At 32.6% G+C, this 26,926-nt stretch overlaps 1 long non-coding RNA gene across 1 annotated transcript in view; it reads left to right on the top strand.

The window, feature by feature from the left end:
* Positions 1–26,552, top strand: part of LOC104873756 — a 70,325-nt gene extending 43,773 nt beyond the window's left edge. Inside the window, exons 2-3 of the long non-coding RNA XR_783582.1 lie at positions 26,155–26,254; positions 26,475–26,552. This is a non-coding gene — a long non-coding RNA (uncharacterized LOC104873756). The remainder of the gene's footprint in view (positions 1–26,154; positions 26,255–26,474) is intronic.
* The last annotated feature ends 374 nt before the right edge of the window (positions 26,553–26,926 follow it).

The raw sequence follows: 26,926 nt of genomic DNA, 5'->3' as shown, positions 1-26,926 counted from the left end.
ATATATATATATAGTTCCTTTTATTTTTCTTCCTAGTACCATGCTGTTTTTAATCATTGTAGATTTGTAGCATAATTTCAAGTCTGGGATTGTAATGCTGCTTTCCTTGCTTCTGTTGTCCATAATTGTTTTTACTAGTCTAGGTCTCTTCTTCAGAATGAACTTTAGAACGTTTTTTCTATAATTCTGTGAGGTATGCTATTGGTATTTTGATCAGAATTTCATTAAATCTTTATAACAATATTGGGAGTATGGGCATTTTCACTATATTCATACTTCCTACCCTAGAACAATGTCATTTTATGATATCCTCTTTGATTTCCTTTTACAGAGTAAATTAATTTTCAGTGTGAAGGTCTTTTACTTCCATAGTTAGATTGACTCTTAAGTATTTACTTTTTTATGTGTTATCAAATGTGTGGTTTCTCTAATTTTTCTCTTGGTGAGTTTGTTATTTATGTACAATAATGCTTGAGTGCTTGTTTTTGTTTGTTTGGTTTTGTTTTTTTGAGCAGGGTCTCACTATGTAGTTGAGACTGACTTGGACCTCACTATGTAGCCCAGGCTGGTCTAGCACTCACAGCAATCTCTTGCCTCAGCCTCTCTGTGCTGGGATTACAGGCATGCACCACCATAATCTACAAATGCTTCTCTTTATGTTAACTTTTATCCAGCTATGTTACTGAGTTGGGTTGCTAAGTCTAGAAGTGGAATTTTGGTGGAATTTTGGAGTTCTTATATGTAGGATGCATAGAAGATTCATGTCATCTGCAAACAGTGGTAATTTGGCTTCTTCCTTTTCTATCCTCATTCCTTTTATTTCTTTATCTTGTCTAATTGCTCTGGCTAAAATCCCAGAACTGTATTAACTAAGTGATGATAGTGGACATCCTTGTCTTGTTCCTAATTTCCGAGTGAAAGCTCTCAGTATTTGACCACTTAGTGAGTTGCTGGCTGTTGATTCGTCCTAGACAGCATTTATCAGATTGAGATAAAGACTATTTATTCCTATTTTCTATAGAGTTTTTATCATGAATGAGTGTTGTATTTTGTCAAATGCTTTTACTGCATCTATTGAGATAATTGTGTGAGTTTTTTCCTTTGTCTGTTACTATGGCATGTTATATTTGTTGTTTTGAGTATGTTGAACCATCTCTGCATCCCTGGGATAAATCCCACCTGGTCAGGATGTGTAATGTTTTCGATGATTTACTGAAGTCTCTTTGCTAACATCTTATTGAGGATTTTTGCATCTATGTTCATTAGGGAGATTGGCCTGTAGCTCTCATTTTTAGTTGAATCTTTCTCTGATTTCGGGATGAGAGTAATGCTTGCTTCCAGGAATACTTTGGGGAGTATTGCTCCCCTTTCAGTTTCATTAGTGGCATTAAATCTTCTCTGAATTTCTTATAAAATTCAGCATTGAAATTGTCTGAACCTGGCCTTTTCTTTGTTGATAGGGTTTTAATTACATTTCTATGTCATTGACTGATATTGAGTTACTTAGAATTTTAATGTCTTTTTTTATTCAGTTTTTATTCATTTGAATATAGGAATCTGTCCATTTCTTAAGTATTTTCCATCTTATTAGAATATAGGTTCTTTAAGTAGGTATTAATGAGCAGGATTTCTGCAGGATTCATTGTAATTTCAAAATTTTCATTCTGAAATGCATGGATTTAAATATTTTCTTTATTTTTTTTTATAAAGTTGGCTAAGAATTTTTCAATTTTATTTAATCTTTCAAGGACCAACACTTTGATTAATTAATTCTTTGTATTACTTTCTTAGTATTAGTTGTATTAATTCCTGCTCTAATCTTTATAATTTCCTCCCTCATATGAGCTTTGGGCTTGACTTGCTCTCATTTCTCTGGAAACTTGAGGTTCTACATTCTCTAACCAAAGAAATAGATTATTTATTTTAGCTTGTTTTGTTTTTATGATATGGGAATTTACTGCTATAAATTTCCCTCATAGATATGCTGTCATTCTATCTATAGGTTCTGGGATGTTGTACTGGTATTATTGTTTAATTATTGAAACAGTCTAATCTCTTCTTTAATTTCATCTTTGAACTATTGATTACTCAAGAGGATGTTATTCAAATTACATGTGTTTATGAAGTTTTTGTGGGGAATTTTTTGCCATTAATTTCCAATTTCATTGCACTATGATCTGATAATATGCATGGGGTAATTTTAATTGCTTTGCATTTATTTAAGCATGTTATGTTTATTTAAACTAGTATGTGGTCCTTTTTGCCTGTGTGATGAGAAGAATGTCTGTTATGATGTTTTGGGTTGGAACACTCTGTAGACATCTAATAGGTCCATCTGTTCAAATATTCATTCAATTTTAATATTCCTTTTTTGTCAAGTTGATCTATTTGTGAAAGTGGGGTTGAGATTCCTTACTATAATTGTGTTAGTGCTTATTTGATTTTCATGTCCATTAATATTTGTTTTATATAGTTGGGTGCACTGGTATTTGGTGCATATCATATATGCTTACAATTATTTTATCTTTTCCTTGGTGTGTTCCCTTAATGAGTATATATTGACTTTCTTTGTTTCTCTTCATCAGTCTTGGCTTGAAATCCTCCTTGTTTTTTGTTGTTGTTATGTTTTGCTTTTTGTTTTGTTTTGTTTGGTTTTTTTTTTGAATCAGGGTCTCACTATGTAGTTGAGAACTCACTTTGCAGCCCAGGCTGGTCTAGAACTCACAGTGATCCTCCTGCCTCAGCCTCCTGATTGCTGGGATTACAGGCATGCCCCACCATATCCAGCCTGAAATCTACTTTGTCTACAAATAGAATAGCTACTCTTGCTTTATCTGGGTTCTGGTCACATGGAGTATTATTTTCCATCTTTTTACTTGCTAGGAATTACTTTTTGAATTAAATAGTTTATTGTATTAGTGTATTTTCAAATCTCTTTTCATGACCCATTCTGCAAGTCTATTTTGTTGTGTTGGTGGTGGGGGTGAATTGAAACCATTAAAAATTGTATATATACTTAAAATATATGTATTATACACATACATACATATACTCATATGTACATATGGAGAGAGAGACAGAGAGAGAGAGAGAGAGAGAGAGAGAGAGAGAGAGAGAGAGAGAGAGTTATTCTTGTCATGTTATGTTTCTATTTTCTGTCCCTTTATTTCTCTTCCATTTAATTACTTGCCTTGCTGGTGAATTGATTCTGTTTGTGATTCATGGAGTTATAGTAGTCATGCTCTCTTTCTAGAATGTACTTCAGAACACTTTGGAGTGCTGGTTTGGTGGTCATGAATTTCTTGAGATGTTATTTGTAATTAAAATATCTTATTTAACCATCAATTTTTTGTGTGCCAAGGATCAAACTGGGTACCTAGCACTTGCAGGGCAGGCGGTGGAGACACTGAGCTAAATCCCTGGCCCTATCCATTAATTTTGATTGTTTTGCGGGGTCCATCAAACTGGGTTGGAAGTTGTTTTCTTCTAGGGCTTGAAATATTTCATTCCAATCTCTCCTTAGCTGTAACATTCATTGAGAATTCTGCTTTAATTCTGATGATGGTCTTTCTTTCATAAGTAGTTTGTTTCTTTTCTCTAACCACTTTTTATAGTCTCTCATGTTGAATTTCTGGAATCCTGACTATTATATACCTTGGAGCAGGTTTTAATTGTTGTTGTTGTTGTTGTTTCAAATCATGGCTAATAGGAGTTCCATAGACCTAACTTATCTGTATGTCAAATTCATTTTCCAGGCTGGGGAAGTTTTCTGCCATTACTTCTGAGAAAAGGTTGTTAAAAAATTTTTTATTGGCACAATTTAAATATACATAACCGTCACTTTCACCAAAAGAAGTTTGGAAATGTACATGATGTAGCTTGATTCTTCTTTTTTTTCCTATTCCCTTTCCATCCATTTAACCTTCCCTCTACCCTAATTTACAAAAGATTTGTTTCCATTTTTTCCTTCTTTTATTTATGATACACTTTCCCTTCTCCCCCTTTCAGTTTCCCTTTCCTGTTTCATTTTTCCTCTTATACATTTATGTTATTTTGTTTTTCTTTTTTATTGACTGATAAATCTTACATTATTCACCTTTACATCATCTAGCAGTTATTGGATTGATTTTTGATGGTCTGTTGATATTTTAAAGAAATCTTTCTTTTTGTGATTGCTAACTGCAATCTTGTATTCGAGATCTGATATTTTGTGCTAAAATTGGTTCATTCTACTTTGTATACTTTCAATAGAATTTTATTATCCTAGATATCTGATTGAATCTGTCTCATGGGTAGTGATTTTTAATTTTTTTTATTTTTTATGCTGGGCATTCATGGTCTCCATCATTTTCCAAGGGTCATTTTTTTAAAAAAACTGTATCTTTTTTAGATTTAATAATCATGTCCTTCATTATGGTCATCATCCCTGAAGTTAACTGAAAAATTGTTTTTTACTTGATTTTTTCTAAGTATCATTCATTTACTTTGTTATGGTGGTTCTTACTACTATAAAGAGTCCAAGTGGGTGGGTTTAGAGTTGTTTTACCTCATTGTCTCTTAGATTTGCCTTTGGTAAGCTGGAAGTCTGGGTTTGCACCTTGCTTCCATTTCTTCTCATTTTCTGTATGTTTTGTTTTGTTGTTTAATTCTTCCATTGATGTTTGAAAATTTTTTATGATAGGTAACTTTCTTGAGAACATGAAGAACCCTTAGGAAATGACTACTTATCAGAGATATGTTACAGGTTTAGCTGGATTTGGGGTTTTTCAGTCTGTTATAAGAAGTTACATCTTCAATTTATTGGGGATGAGAAATTGTTGCTTATTTGGGCTAGCAGCTGGTTCTTTGTTTATGACCCTCAGTCAATCTCAGTCTTTGAATACAAGGAAGAACAGCTGATTAGAACAATTATGTTACCTTGGCTAAAACAGTGGTACAATCGGTAAAAACTAGCCTCCAGCATACCCTTGAAAAATGACAAAAGGTGATAACTATTAATTTGTCATCTTTAACTATACGAACAGCATTTTTAGTTATACCACAAAATCTAAAACCAGAAAATTGTTTACAGCAACTGTCCCCTCAATACAATGATTTTAATCTTGGGGGAATTTAAAAGGGGTTAGTGGGAAAAAATGAGAAACAGAATAAGAGAAAGGGATTAGAAGCAAGGCTGGAGTACAAAGGAAGATTTTGCAAGTTTTGGGAACTAGATAAGAGCACAGGAGGGAAAGAGGGAAGAAACAAAAATAAGAACAAGTAATTACAAAACAGAAAAAAATGTAGAAAAGAGAGAAAGATATGTGGAAAAAAAACTCCACTTCAAATTGTGTCTCTGCTGTCATTTGTTGACAGAGGGAGGAGACAGAGTCCAAATCTGTGCTGATTGATCTCAGTGAGCCAACAGTATTAAGGTAGTAATGAATAATCCCCACATACCTGGGCCTTTAATTCCACTAAAGTTCAGGCTGCTTCTGATTTCTGTCTGTGAGGTTGAGACCTGAGGTTTTCAACCCACAAAACTATGAGTGCCTCCTGCCTGCTTGAACTTGTTTGTGCTACAGTCACTTGATGGGTCCCTTCCCATGCCATGAGCAAGGGCTCAGGGAGAAAGCACCATTTGCCCTTTCCCTCTTCTGATTTTGAGTCCCTCTCTTTGCTCTCCAGTTGGGTTCTAATTCTCACTTAAAACAAGAAGGAGTTTTCTCCCTTCCCAGCCAGTTCCTCCTGATGCTTGATGTGATTGACTGCAATAGAAACTAAAATACTCAAACTTAGGTTAGTACATCTCAGGATGCAAAGCTGTACATGTTCCTAAGAATATGAAAAGACAGAGATAAAGAAGAGCTAGGGTTCTTGGGTGACCTAGGAGCCACAAAAGTATAGTTAAAGTAAATTTATTCCAGTAATACCTTTGTGACATAAGCCATTACTTGATAAATATTCAGTATTTAAAATATATTCTCTCTTAATATGGAAAAATAGTTCAATATTTTACAAAAAGTGTATATATACAGTGTTGATTCATGTGTGGAAATATTTCTGTAAATAAATGTGATGCACAGAGAAAGGCAATATAGAGCAGAGGAAAATGAAAATAAAGTCAGTATGATCAGCACTTAAAATCTTAGTTTTAAGAAATGTCATGGAAATAAAAATTTGAACTAAATCACAGAGGTCCTAATAATTAGTTAATAGTCTTTGGCTTTCACCCTAAGGCCAAAAATGTTATTTATTGTATTAAGAAGAATTAGATGACTAAATGTTTAATTGGAAATGTATTATAGATGAAGAAAGCACAAATCAGGTAGGTAGTAGAGGGGTTGCAAAGATGTTTCCATTATAGGAAATGGAATCTATAGGATTTTGTAGTTGATTGAATTTCTGTGGTAAGAAAGATGAAGGTATCCAGAAATATGAATTTCTCATTTTGCAGCTATAAATCAAACAGATGCTGAAAATATCTTATATGATTGTGACTGACCATAAAACAATCTCAAAAAAACACACTTTTGACTATATTTTCCAATGACCACCAAATTTCCTGTTGGTTTAAGATCAACCATCATCACTTGGATCAGTTTCAAATATACACTGGGACATTAATAACCTCACAGTGACTAATGTCAGTCTCAGAAATATATCAAGTAAGATATTTACAATTGTAATATAAAGATAATAAGCTTTTACTAACATTAGAATGTTGTGCCTTACCTCAGTAAGCTTAGGATATTTGCTAAGGTCCAATAATAGAAAAAATATACCCTCAAACAAGAATAATTAAAGAGTTTATTTACACAAGGATGATTTACCAATTGTGGCTGGAGTACAGAGGAACATCAAGAGATAGTATAGTCACACAGAGTTGGAAAAAAGAGATGTTACCACTCATAAGTCCTAAGGGACAAGACTGGGACTCACAAGAAGTGAGTCATACAGAAGAGGCTGGCTTCAGTGAATCAATCCCCGCAGTGCAGAGAAATGGACACCAGTTTACAAGTGCACAGGGATCAAACCCAGAGAATACCATATCTTGGCTTAGTTATCTTGTTTCTCTCTGATTTCCTTGTTTCTCTCTGCTTCCTGTTATGGTTTGCGTCTAGCTGTCCCACAAAGCCTCACATGCTCATAGGTGTATTTTTCACAGGTAGCTAGAATCTAGAGTGTGTGATGCTGTGATTACGGACATGCGATTACTAAACCATTACACAGATTGGCTTGGCACTGCCCGAGTCCTGATACTCTGATAAGATAAAAGGGGCAGAACGATGTGTTAAGGTTCCCTTGTTGCTTTGGCTAAAATTTCATCCAAGAAGAAAGAGCCAGTGATCCTGAAATAAGGCTTACTGTTTGTTGGTCAGTTTTGTTAATCATATATCTATCACTATAACAGTTCATGGACTAATTACTTTATTGAGAGAAAATACTTATTTTGGCTCACAGTTTTGAAGATTTCAGTCCATGATGGGTTTACTTCTGTGCTTTGAGCCTGTGGTGGTTCTTCATGACAAGACTGAACAGTGGGGAAAAACCTCATAGCCATAAAGCAAAAGAGAGAGAAAGAGGCAGGGAACAGAGTTCTATTATCTTTCTCAAAGGCAAACCACCAATGACATAAAGAACACTCGCAAAGCCTTGGATCATAAAGGCTCTGCCAACTCCCAATAGTGCCACCCTAGGGAGCAAATCTTTATAGCTTTACTATTTGTATATTTCAGGAACACTTATCTAAACCATTGCATCTATACTGTTCTTTGGCCAAGACTAAAGAGATTCATGTCTGAGAGATAAAGCAAGAACATTAATTTAAACACAATGAAATGTCGAACATTTAGTTATTTTTACCAACACTCAAAATGAACAAGAGAAGTAATTATATTACAGTTATCAGAATACTACTTTTGATGCAGATTCTTGGTGTCTTACATAATGGAGTTGAAGAATGTTGGTATGAATTCTTGGCAACAGACATGTGCTTGTCAATTGAGTATAATTAGTATATCTATATTGGGACAAACATTAAGATCTCTAATCGCTAAGCACCTGTAATCTTAAGAAAATGCTGACAGACCTTAGCAATAGACATAATGGTGTCCTTGTTAGGTCTTGTCAATATGTTAGCTTCTTTGGACCTCAGTAGTGGCAGAAGACTTCTTCAGGATAAGTTGGAATAGTGGACAATTTAAATATAGAAAGTTATATTAAAATTCCAACAGACTAGGTGAGGTCAAGGCCAGCAAAATATTATTTTGCCTGCCAAATTACCCCAAAAATGGAAAAGAAACAAGGATCAGAGGCATATATATTTGAGTAATGGATTTCAAGATTGAGAATTCACAGTACAACATAGATTAACAAGTTATTTTTCTGTTATCCCTTAGAAATCTTATACATTATCTAATTCACTCCTTTAATAATTAGAATTAACTCTTGGGCAGTTTTGCAATAAGGTACTCAATAGTACAATTACATTTTCCCCTCAAATTTCAATGTGTATGCTTCATGCACTTCAATTATATGTTTCATATATAATTACAATTATATTAAAAATAAGTACACATTTTAGTACTGTATAACTTCTACATTTGACTGTCAAATTCTTTCAATTATTCAAAAAATTTAAAAAACGCTAATACTAATGTGAAACAACATATTCACATTTATTACTGATTTTCAATCACTTATTTGAAAAACAATATGTTAGGGCTTAAAAATTCTTGATATTTAACTTAGTTTATATTTTGTAATTGATAAAAGAAAAGATGGTGGGAAAGAAGAGAAAGGAGAGCTTAATATTCTCTACAGGCAGAACTGAACATTTTCTTTGAATAAGTAGCATAAATAATATGATTTAATATGTTATATAGCATTGATTTGTTTTTTTAAGTTATTTAATTTTTATAATATCTCCAATAATTTTTAACTGAAATGCTTTTGCTTTTGTAATATTAAAAATATTATGTCCAAAATAGGGGACAACTAAAAATATATATTTGAAATTGTAAAAATGTAAAATAATTTTTTTAGCAATATAAAGTTGTTAGTTACTTTTACTTACATTGGTGACACTAAAGGTGTTATCACATTTTTCATTATGAAATAAATGTGACTTCTTAGGAAAACAGCATGAACTAAAGTTAGTAATGTTACTAAGTTACTAACATTTATGGCAACTCAGTTTTCTCATGTAAATCTTATGCTTTTCACTTAGAAATTTATAACATAAAAGGATGAGAAAAATAATCACAACAAGATTTTATTTCTACATGTCATGTGTATACTCATATTCTAATATTTGAAACAAATTTGTTAGGATAATTCCAGAAAAGACAAAATCTACTTTAAGCTATAAATGCAAAAAAAAATATTGTGCTAATATTATGGTATAGCTTTTAAATGTGCATTTCCCTTTAAAATTTACATATACAATCAAGATTAAATCAATAAGTCACACATGTGTAAATACCAAATAGTTTCTCTGTTGTGAAAAACTATAATTGTACATAAGGTCCTAATGGTATAATTAACAATGTGAAATATGAACAAAAGGGCTAAAGCTGTAGGGAAAGTGGGAAGGGTGAGGGAAAGGAAATAAGGGAAAAGAAAAAAGTATGAAAAAATGGAAATAAAATATTTTTAAATACGGAAGGGAGGAGGGGATGAAGGGAGGGCAGGGGTCAGGGGAAAAAATGAGAACCAACACTGTCATGTAAAGGTACAAGATCCCAATGATGAATGTAACTGTACTATATTCCTAAAATGTACCAATAAATTCAATGAGAGAAAAAAAAGATTAAATCAATTTATGTAACAGGGCTAATATTATAAATAAGTACAGACTTGTCTTCTTGGCCGTCGTAATAAAAATCTAATCTGCATATCTTCTGTAATTTTTTTTTTTTTTTTGGTACTGGGGATTGAACTCAGGTCCTTGCACTTGCAAGGCAGGCCACCGAACCCCTGAGCTAAATCCTTGGCCTCTTCTATAATATTTTGCAACAAATTTAATATTGTATATTTATGCTAGGTTTGAGGGACTAGAGCTGTGATTTTTTGAATAAAATTTTCAGTCTGTGCTATTCATTATAGTATGAATCTAATGATAGAGAATCATGAGGCAAACAAAGAAAATATTTAAATCAATTTAATAGGATTATTGGCCACACCCTCCCTGGCAGCGATCCCACCATCTTCAGCACCAGAGGGTCTTCTTGGCTGCACCCTCTCCTGCAGGCTGTGTTCCAACATCTTCAGAGCCAGAGGGTCTTCTCAGCCGGGCTCTCCCCTGCTGGCACCATTGCTGCCATCTTCAGCACCAGAAAGGAGCTAGGAACCCTTCCCCAACCTTCCCCCTCATGCTTTTAGACCTCCTGATTGTGCCAGTCTTTGGACCTACTCTGTAGAGGCATAGGGGGTCATAAAGAGTATTTTCTGGTACTTTCAACTTCGAACATCTTTAAAGAAGTGGTGGGGGAAACATAGTTGAACTGAGTGGAGTTCAACCCTTCAGGAGGTTGGGGAACTCAGTCTGGGCCTTGTAAGTTGAGCTCAGTCTTTGTTGTGGGGTTCTGCCACCCTAGCTGAGATCAGGGGACTCGGCTCTGCAAATGGCAGCACATATTGTATATTATGACAGCAGTGATAAAGTCTGAAAGAGGCCCTTCAAACTCATTTTTGTCTCTTCCTTTTTTTCATCCCACTTGCAAATTCTTTTTTTTCTTTTTCTGTTTTTGTTCTCTAACTCAGTCTCTTATTCCACTATAGTATCCCTCTTCTCCCATTTTGTTTCTGCTCTTGTCCTAATTCAGATTTCTTCTTTTGTTATTTTTTTTCTCTTTTCTTTATGTTCTTTTCTTATGTTTTTCTACCTCACTCAAGGGTTATTATACTTCTATTTTGTTTTTTCCTTTTGAATTTAACAATTTCCTGATGATTTTCTGGTCATTCTACATCTTTTGGCTTCATATGAAACCTTCTCTAATTCTTTTACTTATCTACTCCTCTTATCTTAAATTTGTTTTAAGCCCCCATTGTAAATGGTAAATATCCTTATTTAAAAGTTTATTCACTGTATGCATATTTTGGATTGCTTCTTGATTTTAATTTAATTCACATATTTTGAAAGTGATAGATTGATGACTACCATAAGTGGTCAATTTGCAAATTGTGCTTCATTATATTGTGGTACTGATTTTATCAATTAGGATAAAGGATTGTGATTGATTCAATGAGCTGTTTTCTTCAGTATTATGAAAATGAGAATGTCTATGAGTCATTGAGATCCATGGGCTGCAGCCCAACTATATCAGGAAGATTTAAGTAATAACCTAAAGGTCAAACTAAGGACAACCCAACAACAACAGTAAAAATGAGAAAACGCTTAAGCAAGATACAGGGACAGACTTCCAGTTCACCAATGGCAAACAGTGGGGCAGATGAGGGTAAAAAGTCTGATAGTGAATCAACAGGACACCTTGAACTCAAAGCACAGGAAGTAACAAAACTGATCAATCAGGCTCTAGAGAAATATAAAACAGAAGTAATTTCCAAGATAATCATAGAGATAATGAGAAAAATGAAAGTTATAATTCGTGACTCTAGAACAGAAACTGAGAGGAAAATAGATAAGCTCAGGACCATGATAGAAGCCATGAATGCCCAGCATAAGAAAGAATTGGAAACAATAAATGACCATTACAAGAAAGAAATGGAACCCATAGGACAGATTCAAACAGATATGCAGGAGATTAAAAACTCCATTGAGAGTATTTACAAAAGAATAAAAGAGTGCGAAGATAGAATCTGAAATATAGAAGATAAAATTATAGTCAGTGACCATGAAAAGAGAGGTCTCTTAAAAATGGTAGATCATGAGAAATTGATACAACTCTTAGATGATACAAAGAAGAATAACATAATATTGATAGAAATTCAAGAAGTAGTAGGATAAAATGCAAATGATTTTAAAAAGCTGTTCACAGAATTAATTATAGAAAACTTCCCAGAGGGAAAGAATTTGACATACAGATAAGTGAGGCATATAGGACTCCAACTAGCAATGATAAAAAAAAATCTACACCTAGACATATAATAATCAAGATCCCAGAAACCCAACAGAAGAACAAAATACTACAAGCAGTAAGAGAAAAGAAACAAATTACATGCAAAGGAAAGCCCATCAGAATGACAGCAGACTTTTCAATACAAACCTTTAGGTTAAGGAGAGCCTGCAATGAGACATTTCAAGTACTAAAAGAAAACAACCTCCAACCTAGACTGATGTATCTTGCAAAACTTTATTTTGAAATTGATGGGGAAATAAGATATTTCCATGATAAAGAACACCTGAGAAACTTCATGAATACCAAACCAGCACTACAAGGAATTGTTAACAATATCCTAGAAAAAGACAATGAATGTAACAACACAATGAGGCCCAACAGAGCAAATCAAATAGGCAAGCCAAGAAACTAAAAGGAGAAGGTGAAAAAAAAAAGCATGGCAATAAGTTAGTACATATCAGTTATAACCATCAATTCACCAATCAAGAGAAATAGACCAGCAGAATGGATTAAGAAGGAAAATCCAATAATATGTTGTATACAAGACACATATAGTGCAAAAAGAAGCCCATAGACTGAAAGTGAAAGGACAGAAAATTTCTTTATGTAACAGGAGACCCCCCCCAAAAAAAAGCAGGGGTAGCAATCTTATTCACAGTAAGTTTCAAACCTAAAGTGATTGAAAGAGACAAGTTCACTACATCCTTGTGAAGGGAACAATTCAAGAGGAAGAGATAACAAATAATTTATTTTTAATTTATTAATTATGTCAGAAAGTACATATGCTTTTTTCTCCTCTTTTCTTCTTTTTTTCTTTTTTCTTTTCTTCCTCTGATGCTGGGGATTAAACTCGGCACATTGTTCTGGCTAGGCAGTTGCAGCACTACTGAGCTAAATCTCAGGCTTTGCATTTCATATTTTTAAAATTTCTCAACACATTAATCCTTGTCTCTATATGTTGGTCTACCAAATTGATGAGTTATTTTGGTTCTCATTTTCTTTGCTTTTTTATTTGAGAATTTAATATGATTCTTTATTCAGCATAAGAATACTGGTGTTTGGCACAACTTAAAATGGGTTTTAACATTATGTAATGGCTATATTTATTTTTGCATAAGAAATGAACAATAAGTTCATTAAGATTTTATCATACTTTTATCTGTTTTACTAAGGTTAATTTCAAACTCTCAAAGATTTTAATATGTTAATGATTAAGTACATATAAACATGAATATATGTGAATATAGTGATGTGAGATTATAATGCTTGAGTCATAACAAATAATATTCAACTCTCAGATTAATGACCTTAGCTTATTTTTCAGAGAATTGAAAACATTTTTATATGAATAAATCAGAATTTTTAACGTCATGATTCTTGAGGTGATACTTTCATAGCTGACAGCTAATAAGTAATTTTGCCCTGTAGAATAAAATGAAGATAATTTGGGTAAAATCTAATGCTCTAAAATTTTGAGGTAAGCCATTTGTTTAGGTTGTTTACTTCATTTTGGTAGGAAATATTACAAGGCCAAAAGTAACAACAACAATAAACTAAAGAGAAAAATGATCTAATCTCCATGATGCTATATTATATCTGTCAATATTCAGTCAAATATTTGTTCTGCCAGCAGTGATTGAAAACTGTCATCTTCTTGTATGACAGATCATTTATAGCAAATTTTTTCTTTAATCATTTTATCCTGGTCCTAAAACATTTCTCATCAAAATTCCTAAGATTTTCTTTGTCTAATAATTATTACAAAGTCATTTTTCTTTTTGAGACTATTAAAACAAATAGTAATTCATTTTTAAATCAGGAAATTATCATATTTTTCAATTCCATTTAAAGTGTTGCTTTGAAATAAAAACTAACCTTTAAGGCAACTAGATAAACAGCAAAATCCAATGTTTCACATATGTGCCTTATTTCCCAACTAAGATCTTTTTAATTCAAGAACTTGATGTGTTAAACATCACTCTAAACACTACAGTCTATCTCAATTTCTGCAAGATTAACTTTCAAAAATCTCTGGGTTAGCAACACTTTTGATTTAGTATCAAATTAAGTTTTCTGATATTTCTGCTTTGCACTCAGGCATCATGATCAGTAATTAGATACCTCTCAAATACACCATATCTGAAACTTCTCCAAACCTTATTCCTAATGATCTGTCAAGCATCATGGATAAAGCTTGATAAATAGGTGCACTTTATCTTTCTCTTGGAGATGAGGGGGCACATTAAAGAATGAAAACTGTTGCAAAAAATACATTTATAGAAAAAAAATTATTCATCATTGGCCAGATATATTTTAAAGAATGTCATGGAACATTTCCTAACTTCCTTAAACAAACTAATTCAAGTTCTGGATCCTCCTTTGGTTAAATGCATAATTACAAATTACAATATTCGCCAAAGATTTTGATTCATTCTGTGTGATCAATAAAACAGGAATATGAACTTAAGTGAATTGTATGTAATTCTATTAGTAGTCCAATTGGGAACTTGGATTTATACCTTCCTAATTGTGACCTCCCTTCATGTTGGGGTAGCAGCAAACTCTCATCTGGTTGAGAACCACTTTAAAGATCACACATTTAATTGACACCAATTATGAGAATGGCCTTTCTTTCACCACCATCCCCTTTTTTTTTTTAAACTGGGGATCAAACTCAGGACCTTGTGCTTGCGAGGCAGGTGGCAGAACCACTGAGTTAAATCCCAGGCCCTCATCATCTTCTTCTGATAGCTATTTTCATTGAAAAACCTACTAGGAGGGTCGGGGATTTAGCTCAGTGGTTCCACTGCCCCCTGCCTTGAAAGCGCAAGGACCCCAGTTTGGAAAAAAACAAACAAACAAAAAACAAAAAAAACTATTACGTTTCAATTCAGTCAAATATGTATGAATATTTATGAAGCACAGTATTTATGAAACATACTTGTGCCAAATATTCTGCCAGCTTTTGGAGGAAATGAAACTGAATAAAAAAGAATCATCCTTTCATAGTATTGCATGGAATACTATAGAATTTTATATAATGGGAAATAAATTTCAAAACATTTTATTTATTTAATGGCTTTGGGAAAAACCATTCTGTCTGTTGCTGATTAAAAATACTCAAGAACTAAATGAAAGGAGGAAACATTTCTTTTTATGCTGTCCTGGTTTCCAAACTATTTTTCTAGCTATTTATAGTCTATCCATTCCTTTTTTGATGGATAACCATATTTGAATTTTTTCCTATTTAGTTTATTGGTAGATTCAAAGCAAACAATACAGTTACATTTATTATTGGGATCTTGTACCTTTACATGCTATGTCTACCCCTTCCCTCCCTTCACCCCCTTCACCCTTCCCTATTTTTTTTCAGCTTTAATTGAGTTTATTGGTACATTTTAGGGATACGGTACAGTTACACTCATTGTTGGGATCTCGTACCTCTACATGATATTTTAGGGATACAGTACAGTTACACTCATTGTTGGGATCTCGTACCTCTACATGACAAGTCTTGATTCTCATTTTTTCCCCTTACCTCTGCCCTCCCTTCACCCCCTCCTCCCCTCCCCATCTACAAACACTATTTTCATCTTTTCATTCTCTCACATTTTTTTCATTTCCCTTTTTACTCTTCCCCTACCCACCCCACCTTCCCTACACCTTTGGTTCCTTTCTTCCCATTTCTAAATGTCAGTAATCTTATTAGAATATTATGCATTGTTGCAGATTCTTCACACCAGGGAAATTATTCAGTATTTAAAACAGAAACATTAAACTTGCTGGAAGGTAAGTTAGGCAGAACTCTGGAAGACATTGGTATAGGAAAAGACTTTATGAACAAATCCTCAGTAGCACAGGAACTAGCAGATAGAATCAACAACTGGGATCTCATCTTACTAAAAAGCTTCTGTACTTCAAAAGAAACCATCAGCAGAACTAAGAGACAATGTACAATGTGGGAAAATATTTTTACCAGCTGTTTCTCAGACAAAGGACTATTATCAAGGATATATAAAGAACTCAAAACAATCAGTCCCCCCAAATATAAAGACCCGATTCAAAAATGGGCATCCGAAATAAATAGACATTTCTCAGACAAAGAAGTAAAAGCAGCAAGAAAATATTTGAAGAAATGTTCCACATCACTGGTCATTCGAGAGATGCAGATGAAAACACCCTTCCCTATTTACAAAGACTTTGTTTCCATTTTTTCATTTCCATATTTGAAACTTAACTGATTTTCTTCTCCATTGAATTCCTAGAAAATCTTTCCTTCTGTAGTTCAATCTTGTTTACTTGTCTTGCCATTCACTTAGATATCACTGAAAATTTTGAACATTTCATTTATTTCTCTTAGGTCATATCCACCCAACTCAGTCCATTGCCAATCCTTATTAATTCTGAACGAGGATTGTATTTCGCAGGCCCAGTATCTTTCTCCTTCATCGTTCCACTACTATACTTAAATTTTTGCCTCAATCCAGAGTCTTGGTTTTGCTCCAGGCTTATTAATACGTTTCACTGGTTTCCTGTTGTCTTTTATTCTTTCTGGCTTTCCTTCTAATATCTGCTTACCATACCGCAATTACGTCTTCCACTTTAAAATGAAGTAATGTAATACTTATAACAAAACTAAATAAATTTGACTTTCTGTTATCTGTCCTGTATAGTGTTGAACTCTTAAGCATACTAAAGAAAAATTTATAATCTGATTCCAAGATAGCACCTGACTAGACCTTCTACCAATAAAACCAACAAACAGCCTTTCTCTAAATATCTGTTTCATCATATTTCTATTCCTAAATATTTTTCTCTTTTCTCATAGAAAGACATTCCTTCTTTGCTTTCTATATAATGAGTTTATCTTTATCATTAAATTTCTAGCTCACAGGTTTCATCTTTATACATTTTGCTTTGTGAATTATAGGAGGAATAAAACATTTCTTTTCTGTATAGCATCTTCTTTTCATTCTTATCACAATTTCTCCTTACTGAATTTGTAGATAATATGTCTTCCTTTCAAGATTCTAAATATGAAAGATTAGAAACTATTGATACTATATTTTTGAATCACAAGACACAATTATTTCTTAAGAAACATTGAACTAAAGCATTTATAACAATAAATTAAATTTGCAATTTCAATACTTATAATAATTGTCTTTAATGAGTCATGAGTCGGCAGGAAAAATATAAAAAAAAACCTTATAGAATTACTTATGTGTTACATCTGAAAAGACCAGAAAACTGTAAATGTGTGATGCCTCATTTATATTGTATATTCAAAGATAATTTGTTGTTGAAAACAAAAACCTGTACAGAGAGGGAAAGAGAAAGAAAGAGAGAAAGAGAAAAAAGAAAGAAAAGGAAGAAAATAATAGAGGGAAGAAGCAGAATGGAGTTAAGGGCAGTAGGAAGATATGAGATAATCCATATCAGGTAACATAGTCATAAAGTGAACATAACATTTACCTTTGTTTCTTCCTAATAGAGAATATATTAAAAGTCATAGTCAATTTTCAATTTATGTTCTGATATGTGAAGAATTTTGAAATTGTCATTCTCACTGTAAACAAAGTGAAAGTCACCAAAAAAAAAAAATACTTGAAACAAAGGCTGGGAATTTGGCTCAGTATTTTTGCAGCCTGCCTTGAAAGTGCAAGGGCCTGAGTTTGATCCCTGCTGCCAAAAAAAAAAAAAAAAAAAATACTACAAACAAATGACAAATTAACACTTTTAAGATATATCAAAGAACTGAAGTTATGGAAAATTAAGAAACTGAAAGACAGGAAATACAGAGGATCCCAGCATTCCCAATCCTAGATCAAATGCCTTGCATTTTAGATAGTACCAATGGGACACTTAAATTATTACAGACAAATTACTAAACATTAGCATTGATGATCCAGAGAGTTAAAAACATTGGGAGCCCAATTTTGGGAGGGGAGAACACTGGGTATATTTTACCTCAAGTAGTCTCAACAGATTCTAAAGATGGAGAAAGTGTGTAAAATACCTTTTGCTTCAAGTAGGGAGAGATGGAAGTTTGTTATCATAATAAGTCAGCCCTAAAGAGAAAATATTGTAGGGGAGTTCAAATGACTTTATCTGGGAGAAGGGAAGTGATCAACTCCAAACTTTTCTACTCTTCCAGCCTCACCTAAGGGGGAAAAATGTGGAAGTCACACACTATATATGTGACATCCCAAGGCCACAGACACACTAAAAGCTTGAAACCTAATCATAGGACAGCGAAATGCTTCCCTTACTCCCACAGATTATCATATCATTATTTGAATTTCTGTGTAATAGCAGGAGTGTACAGATGAATGAACCCCAGTCCTAAGTTCTTTTTATGAAGGCGTCTCCAGCGAAAGCCAGATATAACAAAGGAGACAGAAACAAGGACACAAGAGAAAGTTTTACCCACTCACACCTATGGATACAGCAGTCAATAAGTAAGAGGCAAGCTCATAGCTGAAACCTCACACTAAAATCCCATTTACTTCATTTTTAACCTATGTCATTTATGCTTCTCATTACAATTTGCATGTGTGCAAAAAAATACCTCATAAAAGAAAAGCAAGCATCAGAACCGCTTTACATATGGAAGATATTTTTAAATTATGATTGGAAATTTTAAATAACTGTGATTAATATGCTGAGCACTCCATGGGGAAAAGTAGACAAAACTAAAAGGATTAATGATGTAAACAGAGAGATGAAAATTCTAAGAATTAAAGGGAAATGCTACTAATCAAAACACTACAGTAAAATGAAAATTTTCTCTAATAGCTAACCAATACACCATACATAAAGAAGGAAGATCAGTGAGCTTAAATACATATTAATAGTAATTCCCCAACCTGGAAAGCAAGGAGAAAACATATGAAATAAATAAATATCATATCCATGGGTAATTATAAATGCTATGAATAATTACAAAGGATGTAATATCAGTGATGTAGAATATCAGGAAGATAAGAAAGAGAAAAGGAACAGAAGAAATATTTTAGATAACAGCTGATAATTTTTTAAATCAAAATTAAATATCAAACTATAGTTCTAAGAATCTTTGACAGATAAACACCAAAGTATGTAATTACCCAAGCTAAACCAACCAACAAAATGAAATGCTACCAAGGCATATATAACCTGCAAAATGTCAAAGGCAAAGACAAAATCTAAAAGAAGAGTAAGGAAAATCTTACTTATAGAGGATGCAAATTATATCAGCTTTCTCTTTAGAAGCCATACAAGGAAGTAGGAAGTATAGTGAGATGTTTAATGTATTCAAAGGGAAAATATACCAACATGAATTTCTAAAATTATCCTTCAAATGTAAAGGATATAAATATCATGGATCTCCTTATGTGATGCAATGTGAACTCACAATACCAAATATGAAATATTTGTGACAAGAGTTGAACTGTATTTTCATCAGGCCTCTGAAGTCAAACTATAGAGAATATGCATAGTAAAGAACACCATCACACCACAAAGGGAGAAAACAGAAGCATAAATACAGAATGTGGTATAGTCTACATGACAATTGAGCTGGTATGATATTCAGCTCTGTTTCTTCTTGGTCAATCTATAATATATAGATCAAAAGACTATGAATCTAGGTAGAACTGTGAAGAAATTTTATAGATATGACAACATAGTATAGTGGATTGACATTTAGTAATGGATATCATCCCATGTAACCTAGATGGGGCTGATAAAATCAATTGAAAAGCCTTTTTAGCAGAATTGAGTTTTCCATGGAATTCAGACTTGTATTGCCAATTTTGTAATTAAGGCAATTATTTGCAAAAATAAAAGTGAAGAAGAAATGAAGGCCTTCTCAACTAGACAAGAATAGAGGAGATAAATGGAATAGTATAAAATAATTAAAACTATGCCAGATCTAGAAAGAATACAAAAAATAAAAAATAAAATGGACAGTGAATATAAAAGTGGTGCAAGTACTGTAGATATTAATTACATTATATTTATAATCTTTTTAAGTAATAATGGTATAAATATGCCAATTAAAGGATAGATTTTCATAATACACACAGACAAGACCCAATTCTGTGTTTTCTACGTGAAATCCATTTTAAATATAAAGACACAAAGATTAAAACAAAGGGATTGAAAAGGATTTATAGTGCTACATAAACTTTAAAAGTAGGAGTAGCTATAATTTAAGAGAAGTTTGATTTTAGGAAAAAAGGAAAATTTTGAAGAGTAAAGAAGACATAAAGTAATAGTAGTCAACTACTAAGAAGACTCGAGAACACATAATGAGTATATGGGGCCAGGGATTTAGCTCAGCGGTTTGGTGGCCTGCCTTGCAAGCGCAAGGACCCGAGTTCAATTCCCAGTACAAAAAAAAAAAAAAAAAAACACACATAATGAGTATATACCTAACAAAAGTGTCAAAATGCATGTGAAACTCAAGAATAGATAAGTCTAATACTATAATTGGATACTTTATTAACTGTCTGTCTAAAATGGACAGAACCAGTTAGCAAAATAAATCAATAGAGCCATAGCTGAACAAAGCATCATTACCAGTCTATCAGATCTAATTGAGATTTCTAGAATAATTTATGCAGAAAAATCATAGTATACATTCTTTGTAAGCTTAGTTAGAAAAAAAATTCACCAAGATAGGCCATGTTCTTGACATAAACATACCTTAATACATACATACATACATACATACATAAGTGGTATGAAGTATCCTCTGAAACTACACAAGCATTAAAGTTGAACTAAACAATAGAAACATAAATAAACAACCTCAAAATATTTGGAGATCAAGTAATATTTTTCAAAATAAATGTTTCAAAGAGAATTCTCAAGAGGAATTTTAAAATATTTTGATTCTTCTGTAAATAAAACTACAATTTGTGCAATGAATAAAAGTGATAATTAAAGGAGAATTTTTAATATTTTATATATATATGCATATATGAAAGGAAGAAAGATTAAAAAAATCAATAAACTAAAGTTCTATAGTAATCAGCTGAAAAAAAGATTAAATAAAAAGCAAAATAAGCAGGAAGAAGAATAATGAAGACTAGAGCTGAAATAAACTAAATTGAAAACAAAAAATTAATTAATGAGTTTGTTGTCTAAAGGGACTATTAAAATTGATAAGCCACTTGCCAGGTTAATTAACCAAAAACAGAAGACACAAATTACTAAAATAAATCAGAGCTACTACTACACACCCCATGGACTTTGTACAAATCATATTAAAATACTATTAGTAATTTAGGGCATACATATTTGACTTTTGTAAGAAACAAACCACTAAAAGTCCCATGACAAAACCAGATCATCTGAATAAATATATATGGAATTATATCCTCTGCCAAATCATAATTTTACCTTTTCTTTTCCTATAATTACAAATCATTTATAGTTTTTACATAGGAGGACTACGTTATAATTTATATCTAGAGGTTTCCTCCACAGCCTCATGCACTCAAAGGTGGCACTTTTGGAAGGTTTTATTCATTAGTGGATTATTCCACTAATAAGATTATAGCCAAAAGTGATGTTGGAAGGTAAAGCATGATTAAGAAGGTGGGTCACTAGATGTTTGGCCTGGAAGAGTAAATCTCCCTCTCTCATTCCTTGATGTCTCTCTCTGCTTCCTGTCTCCTATGCCATGAGCTGGTCCTCCTCTGCCATGCCACCCTGCCAATCTTCTATGCACTGAAACCTCTACAAACTGTAAACCAAAATAAACCTTTCCTCCTTAGCACTGTGGGAGTCAGGTTACTGTGTCTCTACAATTAAAAAGTAACTAAGTGAACTTTAAGACTGGATGAATGATACACAGGAAAATAATCTAAAATGATAACAGTTCTACTCGTTGACTCTGGAAATAAAAATTCCATACAAAAAGAAAAGTAACCATATACATATAATGTATTCTTTAGCTAGACTATCATTTATATAGGTCTAATGATGTAAGAACTAAATATTGAGTTAACAAACATGTATATATTTTTAAAATATTATGTTTATAATATATCTTGTATTAATATGGAGAAGAAGGAAAGGGACAAGGAGAGCTGGAATTGGAAAATATTTGGGTATAGAGTAAAATTCATGTTTTCCATAACAGAATATACTTAAATAATGTTAGATTGAAAATAAAATATTTTCTATAAACAAAACAAGTATCTTATTTAGAGACATAGAGCTAAATATTGCGAGTATAAAGCCATGTAAATTTATTTAAAAGCAAACTTACATTTATTAATTTCATCTAGTATTCTGAATATACACTTGAATGAACTTAAAATTTTTAAAAGGCTTATTAGTTCTACTAAGATTTATTTATCTATAGTGCTACAGACTATTTCTGTTCTAGAAAGTATTAAAACTTGTATCTGTAACTCAAAAAAATATTGTGAATAATAGAGGGAATTGTATTTTCTAAGTCTTCTGATGAAATCACAGTTTCTATTTCTATTATTACAAATATGTTTCTCTTTGGCCTCTTTTGAGAAATAGATGAAAGCAAGAACCCAGGTGTATGTGCTACTATGGTACTTGTGAGGAAATTGATTTTTTCTTTTCTATAGGAATGACAATAAAATTAGTACTTCAGTATGAATTGCTCTTGAGTTCCTGGAATAAAATAACTCAGTTTACTGAAAGGTTTTGGTGAACTCCAATTATCTGAAAACATTGAATTGAGTAAAATGTCATTTATGTTCAATAGCCAAAATAATGAAAACTAAATGCACATCTGTGGTATGTAGGAAATTCTATACCCATTTTAGTTTTTCTCACTTCCAATAATTTAAGAGACATCTTCATAGCTCCCACCTTCTTCATGGTGGTAGATTCACCTAAAGAAATATTTGTAATTAACAGAGAAGAAAATTTTATCAGTTCTTAATCTTTAGCTGACTGAGTCCATAGTTCTAAACCTGAACAAATTGAATCACAGTGAAATTAAAGATCACCAACTCACTATGAAGTTATTTCCTCCCTTGTTTCCTTCCTTTGTGCATCATCCATTGTACTTTCCTTACTCCCTTCTCTGATCTGTTTTTTGTTTGTTCGTTTTGTTTGTTTTGTTTTTAATTTTTTTCAGCTTTGAGTTTATTGGTACATTTTAGGGATACAGTACAGTTACCTTCATTGTTGGGATCTTGTACCTCTACATGACAAGTCTTGATTCTCATTTTTTCCCCTTACCCCTGCCCTGCCTTCACCGCCTCCTCCCCTCCCCATCTACAAACACTTTATTTTCATCTTTTCATTTTCTCACATTTTTTTCTTTTCCCTTATTACCCTTCCCCTACCCATCCCACCTTCCCTACACATTTATCTCCTTTGTTTTGTTTTTGAGACAGGGTCTCACCATATAGTTGAGATTGACCTGGAACTCACTATGTAGCCCAGGCTGGTCTCGAACTCACAGTGATCCTCCTGCCTCAGCCTCCTGAGTGTTGGGATTACAGGCATTTGCCACTACTCCTGGCTTATCCCTTCTCTGATTTGAAATGACTCTGCTTTATTTACCAGTAATTGTTACTGTTAAAATACTGCCAATTTGTCAACTCTTAGAATATATTTAAATCCTTGGTTAATTTTTATATAACCAAATTTCCCAGAGTCTCATTTCTCTTCAAAACAAATCATTTCTTACTTTATGAGAAAGTGAATTAAGTTTTTTTCCTCTTAAAAATAATTTATTTCCCAAGTAATTTGTCTACTATTTTTCAACAAAGAATGGCACAAAAAAGTTAATAATACTCCCTAAAATTCTATCATCATCATGCTCAATAATTCTTCAAAATATTGCATGGAAAAGATCTGAGCTAAAGTGCCGTTTGATTCCAGTCAAACTAGGTTGTGTCAAGTGAGTAGAGAAACTTCAGCAGACTTAAAAAAAAAAAAAAAAGAAATTCCTTGCATTAAGTTTGGATTATAACTGAAATTGGATTTCAACAAGGAAATTTCCATACATTAAATTACTTCCCAATGACTAAAACAGTATTATAAACTGCCTTTACTGAAATTGTATGGCTTCCTATAATGTAATTTTGACATACTTATGAGCCATTACAAACCAAGCCATAACAAAGATTGTTTCATTTATTTTTTTTTATTATTCATTTGTTTTGCAAACTTATCTGCACTATAATTTCATATAATTTGGAAAACTCTCCCCAGGCATTTTTCATAAATAGTTATTTTACTCATTAAAAACAAGAAAGCAAATTGATTTCTGGTTTTGAAAAGGCTAGTTGTATGCTTTTGTTTTAACATCAAAATGTAACGGCTTTTAGAGAACTATTTCCATTTGCATTTGAAATTCAACATTTTTCCCAAAACTATTCATTTTTTAACTTAAACATTTTATAAATATTTTACTTAAATATTTTTTATTTAAAATCCCTTGTTTCATTAACCCATCTAGGCTTTAATACCTGACTAAAGTCGTGAAAGAAATATTTCAGGAATTAAAGAATAGACCTCATAGACTACCAGGGATTATTATAGATGACTGCAAAATTATATCAGATTCAGTCATGAAGATGTTCTTGGGTTAATTTTACTCATATATAATTTTGAAACTCTTTAAGAAGCACACAACATTACACACACTGTCGACTTGTATCCATTGATATTTTAAAAATTTCATGATGTTAGTAGAAGACAGGAAATAATGCTTCATTTCTCCACTTCTCATTCTCCTTTATTCATATATGATTCACCACATATTTGCACAATTATTATTTTTTGGGACAAGTCTTACTCTATATGAGTTAAAGCTACACATAGCTACATAAGTTCTAGCTCCCTTTTATATAAAGTTAATTCTAATCAATCTACAATGTTGGCTTTACATAATTTTTAGATGATATATATATATAAAATGAACAATGAATACCATTTTACCTGCACTTATATATCTTATATATATTTAATTTAATGGTTAAATATCAATAAAACAAAAAAAATCACTGTGCTCCAAATTTAAAGAATTAAAATAATGGATAATTTACATTATTGAATATTCACAATCCAATAGTTTTAAGAACAGAGTTTAATTTCATATGTCTCATACATATTTTTCTGTCATCTTGATTTTTATGTATAGTCCAATAGGCATAATGAATTTCAACTGTAATTAACAATGACCCAATTTTTAAGCTTAATTAGCTACTTCAGGAGCTAATAAATTCAATACTGTATCAACATTGAATTGCAAATTTTTTTCAAGTATTCCTGACCTAATGGTAATTCATTGGATGTTTACTACTATTCTTATATTTAATAAGGTGAGTGTTAGATTTAATAAAAGCGTTAGAGTTTGGCTCTGGAATGTCCCCCAAAAGTCTATGTGTTAAAAGTTGGTCCTCAACTTGATACTTCTGGGAGTTGGTAGGAGACATAGGGCCTAGTGGAAGGTGTTGGGTCATTACATCCTTAATAAAAATTGTTACACTCTGTATACTCTGGTCTTCTTCTCTTAGTAGAGTTAGAAATAATCAAACTGAGATAGTTACTTCCTTCTACCAATTTAATTCTAAACAGCACCCTAAGGCCAGTCTCCTCTCATTGATTTAAGAGGGTAGAAAATCAGATCTCTGATGTTCTAGGTACCTGCACCTTTGATCTCCTAGACTGATCTTAAGTCACGTACACCCTACTCCAGCCTCATTAAGGTTCATGAATATGTACTACATGTCATGCATGTAATTAAGATCAGAGTAAATTCTGGACAAGTATGCATTTTGCCAGTCCCTGAAATGACTCAGCACCCTGTCAATCATTTGCGTCAGTTATTCCTAGAGATTCAGGGAAGGCACCTCAGTGCATATCCTTTAAATTCTGAAGGGCTGGTCTGTGTGCAATATGTTTGCTATCCTGTTACCCCAGCACCACCTTTCTGTTCATTCCAAGACTTGCTATGAACACCACCTCCCATGATCTTCAATAAATGTGTTTATTTTTCAATTATCCTTTGTAATTCTTTGCTTTTGTACAAATATCCTGAAATCTATCTCCTAAATTCAACATTTATTATCTTCTCTCTCTTTTGCATTGTTGCCATGAGGTAAACAGTTTTGTCACACATTGCTACCATGATGTGCTGCATGGTCACAGGCCCCAAAGTAGCAGGACTGAATGACCATAGGCTACGACATTTTGAAACTGTGAGTCAGAACAACGTTTTTCGTCTTTATAAGTTGATTTATCTTAGGTATTTGTTACAGTAACAGAAAGCTGGCTAACACACAAAGGGAGCCTAAGAAATGTATTAAAAAGTATGAATACAGTATTTACTCTGGAGCAAGTTGCTTTGTGTTTGTCATTTTGTGTTTATAATGTGATAGTTAAACACTTCTATCACTTTCTTTGCTTTCACCTTTACAGATTGCTAAGAAATCCTGCTGTTTATCTTTGGCATGTGCAAGATGGTGACATAGAAGCCAGAAGAGATACTGACGCATATATCTCTATTGTTATAAAATTGTCCTTTAAGTGTTGCACAATTTATGTATAATCACTTAATACACTAATAAAGTGTATTAAAAGTCTTTTACAAATCAAGATTTTCAGAATACACAAACTTTAGTGTCTAAGGTTAATACTCTTGCAAACAAAGATACACCCTCAAACATCCATATGAAGAAAGATTAAAAGCGGGCCAGGGATTTAGCTCAGTGATTCTGCTGCCTGCCTCAAAAGGCACAAGGTCCAGAGTGTGATCACAAGTTTTTTTTTTTATTATTCATTTGTTTTGCAAACTTATCTGCACTATAATTTCATATAATTTGGAAAACTCTCCCCAGGCATTTTTCATAAATAGTTATTTTACTCATTAA

This window comes from Fukomys damarensis, unplaced genomic scaffold, assembly GCF_012274545.1.
Source record: "Fukomys damarensis isolate Sample0158 unplaced genomic scaffold, DMR_v1.0_HiC HiC_scaffold_5, whole genome shotgun sequence".
In the NCBI taxonomy this organism is placed as follows: domain Eukaryota; kingdom Metazoa; phylum Chordata; class Mammalia; order Rodentia; family Bathyergidae; genus Fukomys; species Fukomys damarensis.
This window is presented reverse-complemented; position numbering and strand designations above follow the sequence as displayed.